The sequence below is a fragment of the Cibotium barometz genome, chromosome 17 (assembly GCF_041138505.1).
Source record: "Cibotium barometz isolate CiBa-2024 chromosome 17, ASM4113850v1, whole genome shotgun sequence".
Taxonomy (NCBI): domain Eukaryota; kingdom Viridiplantae; phylum Streptophyta; class Polypodiopsida; order Cyatheales; family Cibotiaceae; genus Cibotium; species Cibotium barometz.
The window spans coordinates 36,615,030-36,621,029 of NC_141062.1; positions in this window are offsets into that span (position 1 = coordinate 36,615,030).

Sequence of the window (6,000 nt, forward strand, 5' to 3'; positions counted from 1 at the left end):
AAGGAAAGGGGGAGCATGTACTCACACTCGACATTCTAATGCTTCCTCCCTAACCTTCTCCCCTGACCATGTAATTGCCAAATTCAAGGGGATGTATATATATAGCTTCATACACAAAAAAAGATAAGAAAAGAAAAACAAGAAATAGTAAAAAGAGCAAGAGCACATTAAGAGGAGAAATATCCGTATACAATCAGGAACTAGATTGACCTGTCATAAACCTACTGATGCTATATCTGTGTTTGCAGATATGGCAAATGCAAGAGCATCACACACTTCATCCACCTTTGGTGAGAGGTATCATCTGTACCTTTCTCAGATATTTCACATGTGCTATCCTGTGATTAAAACCGAATTGGATTATATAGATATACTAGGCAAAGAGGAAAATGTTGAGGAATTAGAATGGCTAATTCGCCTATTGACCATGACTGACCCCTACTCCGTAGAGGACATATCCCCGATAGCCCAAAACTTTCATTTTCCACAAGATGACTATCCTCGCATGGTTACATTCTTGATGAGTTTATGTGGATGGGAAAACGAAAAAGATATATCTGACGACGATGAATGGACGGATGAAACTCATGGCATTACTGAGGCTGTCTTTATTTATTTGGATGATGCGGATAGAGGCTTAGCCTTAGGGCTGGAGCCAGGACTCTACAATATCCTCTTACCATATCCTCAGTAGTAGTGTAGTGACTGGTAGGTAGGTTAGTGTTTTCAAGTTTTTTCTAGTTTGGAGTCCTTAAACGAGTCTTTAATTTTTCACACTGATGTGCCTCTCGAGGTATAGTGCTTGTTAGTTGGTTGTACAGGTTGAAAAGTTTGAGGTGGGTTCGCTTTCAAGTCGTGAGATAGCCGCAACGCTCATACATAAATATCTCATCAAATTGCAGGCATTTCTCTCATCGAATCACGGAGATCTCCAAAATACAGGTGTAATTCTTCCATGCCCACTCTCTTTCGTTTTTACTGTTCAATTAATTACATAAACTAAAGGCATGACCACATGAAACTTGTCAAAGTATTACTTAGTTTTTGAAGTTGCCTGACGTGCTAGTGTAAATCATTGATGAGCTTAACTTTATTGGATATATTCTTGAGAATGCATGAAGTCTTTAGTTAACCTGGGAATATGGTTGTCTTAAGTCTAGGGTTATAACCATCTTAATGTTTGAACAACCTGGCTGTGTGTGTGTTGGACCTCTAGGACATAGCTTTTACCCCTTTGTTGAAAGGATGTAAGAACACATTATAGTTCAGGAGCGAAGATCAAAATAAATAAATTAAAAAAAAGCCTAAATGGCAATGCAAGTCTATTATGTGCTCTAATGTCGGCCTATCGCCTTATTGACACTTGAGTATTCTACTCCAGACCGATGTCCTGGGTTGGTAGGGGGTAGCCTTGCCTAAGGTGAACTAATAGATTCCTAGAGAATGCCTTGTGTTAAACATGGTACCAGGATCGATGTTAGTTTTGCCTCAGGGAGGTCACCCCATTGTGTGTAAAAATGTCACGTGCATAAAGAAATAAAGGCAAAAGGCTCCTGTAACTCTGATGTTTCTTACGTCCCTAGGCTCGTGGTATTAACTTGTTCCTAGAGCAGACACATTGTGGTCATCTGTTTATTTATTAAGCTGGGTAATTTTCCTTGACTTAGCCAGTTAATAGACCTTGATTAACCTTCGACACCTTGCTAACTCTTGATTTACTTTCAATATTTTTAAACTCATGTTAATTTGCTACACTAGCTCATTCATGTGACCCCTTAAACTAAGTTCTCATGGCAACATCCATTGTGTTCTAACATGCTTGAATTTATTACACTTTATATCTTTGGAATTCCAACATACTTTCACTCTACTTCCCTGTTTTGCAGATGATCTACCACAACAAACTGTATCGAGCTTACCATACCATAGATTCCGAGGACGGAATCTACATCAGGAAAGGGGGCATGTTAACCTATGACGGACATTGAGACGTACTATGTTTTACGTCGTGTAATTAATTTAAGTTTTCTGAGTCATGGGCCGGGCTTGTCGGCACCACATGTAAAGGATAAAGGGATTGGGTGATCGCCGATGAGAGACGCACCTTGAATATCAGCAAGATAAGGGTTAGGATCGACCGGCCATGTATGGGTGCCCATGTGTGAACGGCTAAGTCACCTATAAGAGTCAAATGTAACCCTAAAACTCTCATTCTCAATGTGTTGAATACAAATTTTGTCTTGCCTTATCTTCTCGTTCCCCTTCTCCTGCGTATGTGAGAGAGAGAGAGAGAGAGAGAGAGAGAGAGAGCGATCGAGCACTGTGTGGCGGCACGGCAGCGGCGAGGCGATAGAGCGGCGTCAGTGGCTCCTTCTTCACTGCGACGCGAGAATCCTTCACGACGACAGTTTGAGCGGTGAGTGACACACCTTTGCTTTCTGTTTGAGCTTGCTAGACTCTGGTTGTATGCTTGCAGCCATTCGTGGCTTGCATACGGTGTTCGGCAAGTCCCCAGCTCCGACTCGTGCGATAAAAGCGCACACACACTCTCTCTCTCTCTCGCTCTCACACACACACACAAAATGGAATAGGAATAGTGATTGTTTATGTAAAAGCGATAGATAGATAGGTCAACCTTTGTTGTCCTAAACAAGGAGTGACGAGCATTGCCATGTTGGGAGAGTCAAATCGAGAACGTTTGCGAGAAATTGTGAACTATGTATGTATGTTGTGAGGCACGTCTCTTAAGTGTGCTTACAAACACCAGAGGCAAGATGGGGAGGGTTGTGATAAATTGTAAACTACATATGCATGTTGTGAGCCCGAAATAGTTGTGGAGAGGACTAGTAGGAATCACCACAGGGAGGGTTGTGAGAAATTGTGAACTGCATATGCATGTTGTGAACCCGAAACAGTTGTGGAGGACTAGTAGGAATCACCATGGGGAGGAGGAGCAACGTGTTGAGGAGGCGAGGGGCACTCGAAAAGCAAACATGTACTTTGAGTTGAAGCTACAGAGGGGGACGCCGACGTAACATAAGCAGTAATTGGTGTCATTATTTATGCTATTTTGAGTCCTTAAGCTTTGTCTAAGGTCTAATAATTAATGCATGTCATCATTGGGCATTATAGATGCTCACAGGCTAACCTCCATCGTCTCTCTCTCTCTCTCTCTCTCTCTCTCTCTCTCTCTCTCTCTCTCTCTCTCTCTACACAACATGCAACAACTGAGACAGAGAGAGGGTTGTAGAGGACTTTCTAATTACTATAGATTAGCCACTAAAGAAGGCATAACGGACGAGCAAGTTTGGTAGATTTGGGGGAGGAGACGAGCCAATCGCCACTACTAAGGGATTGCTAGCTATATTAGCCACTCAAGGGTTGCCAGCTAGATAGGTGCAACAAAATTAGGAAAAGGTTACTAATATATTTTTTTAAAGGTGTCGTAGGCAAATTAATTAATGCAAGTGCTAATGTACAAATTAGTATTGGTAATTAAATATCATGGGAAATTCATTTAATATTACTCCTAAGCCTAAAAACCTTAGGCCCCACTTTACCCCCTCTCTTCATCATCCCTCTTTGCCTCACCCCCCTCTCCCCCCCTCCCCTCTCAAATCCTCTCCCTTTACCAAGCATGTATGCAAGTGATCTAAAGTTGAGAGAGAGAGAGAGAGAGAGAGAGAGAGCTGTATTAACGTCTACTAGAGGCCGAACTCAACCTATGAGACAAATCAATGTATAACTGTCAATGTCTTCTCGATGTTCTCTCTCTCTCACACACACACACACACACACACACACACACAACATGGAATAGGAATAGTGATTGTTTATGCAAAGGTGATAGATAGATCAACCTCTGTCGTCCTAAGATGAGCACTGCCATGTTGGGTGAGTAAGAGAGGGAGGATTGTGAGAAATTGTGAATTGCATATGCATGTTGCGAGGCACGTCTCAAAAGTGTGCTTACAAAGGCTAGAGGCAAGACGAGGAGGCTTGAAACAAATTGTAAACTGCATATGCATGTTGTAAATCATGTCTTGTGAGTGTGCTTACAAAGGCTAGAGGCAAGATGGGTAGGGTTTTGAGAAATTGTGAAGTGCATATGCATGTGAGCTTGAAACAATTGTGGAGAGGACTAGTAGGAATCACCATGGGGAGGTTTGCCATATATTGTGAACTACAAATGCATGTTGTAAGCCTGAAACAATCATGGAGAGGACTAGTAGGAATCACCATGGGGAGGAGAAATGTGTTGGGGAGGCGAGGGGCGCTTCGAAAGCAAATGTGTTTTTTGAGTTGAAGCTAGAGAGGGGGAGGCTAGGGAGCCAGAGGCCAAGGTAACATGAGAAACAATTGGTGTCATTATTTATGCTATTTCAAGTCCTTAAGCTTTGTCTAAGATCTAATAATTAATGCCTACCATCATTGGGCATTAAAGACAACATAAAATAGAGTGAATATACAACAACATGCACCCATAATGTTATTTTTGTATTTTTATCTAAATGTTTTGAATAGCATGTTTGACATTTTGCTATTTGGCATACACATGAGAGGGGGTTTTCATTCTTGATGACTTGAGGTAAGTTCCCATATAGACCCTTGCATTCTCCCCTTCCTCCCATCGTTGTTGCAAGACATTATAGCATTCCTCCAACTGACTCGTGCTCTTTCATGTTTATATTATGAAGCTTTTGCTTTAAGTAAGACAACCTAGTTGAATTTGTTAATGTGGAGGGAATCCTATGCCTCCATTAGGGAATGTATCTTTGAAAAGCTCGTCTTTAGAATATTCTATTTTAACCCTCTTTATGCTCTTATCTTGGGCTTCTTTGTAATTGCGAGCTTCCCCACAGTGCTTTTTTATGGTTCAAATCAATTGAGTCGCCAAATAAAGGAGCTTGTGACCAAGATCAGGAAGATGGATATGTTTTCTTGACTCAGAGTTTATATTTGGTTGTTGTAGAATAGAAAATCTATGGGTTTGTTTCTCCAGTGATGATGATGCCAATAAGGTGTTGTTAAGGCAATTATTTACTTGGAAGAGGAGAGGTTTCTTCACCCAAGTTAAGAGGAAGATAACACCAAGCTCTGCTATGATACCAATTTGATGGAATGAGTTCATGAATTAATCTATGAATTGAACAATTAGCATTAATTTTTCTCTTAAAGTATGGTATCATGATGTGTGGCTAGGTAAATTAATTTAGGCCCACGCTTAGTTTACAAGGCGTCTTTTTTAAATTTGCATGAATTTGCTTTGGAACATAAGTGCAACTTGATGATCATCATTTTCCACTTTTAGTAAGCTAATAAACATCCTTGTAGCTAAACCTACAACATATTTATGTCCAAGGACTATTTTGCGTCAAACATGTCCTACTTTGCCTTTAGAAATGCATTAAACATATCCTACTTCTTCTTTAGAAATGCAAACGTCCCACCTCAAATCCACGTGAATCAATCCACAATAGCATTAAAAAATTCATTGTGGTAAAAATAAAATGCACGCATGGTAGTTTGGAATGAAAACATACTAGTTGACCTTAAACTAGAAATGAGCCCTATGTTTCGCTAATAAACCTCGATGACTTAGCAACAATTTCAACGCTTTGAATCTTAGGGATGAGGATACCTTCTGAAAGTATGAGAGAAAGTACGGTCATGTTAATTTTCTGTCAAGTGCATGTAATGGTTAAACATATAATATGACATATCAAATTACATATAACATATAACATACCAAACATATCATATGACATATGACATGTAACATACCAAACATGTAACATATCCTATGACATATAACATACCAAACATATCATATGACATATGACATGTAACATACCAAACATGTAACATATCCTATGACATATGACATGTAACCTACCAAACAAATCACATGACATATGACTTGTACTTCATAGATCTACATGTTATTGTTGCAAAAGGGAAGGGCATGTTTTTACAACTTTTATTCTTTAAGAGGAAGCC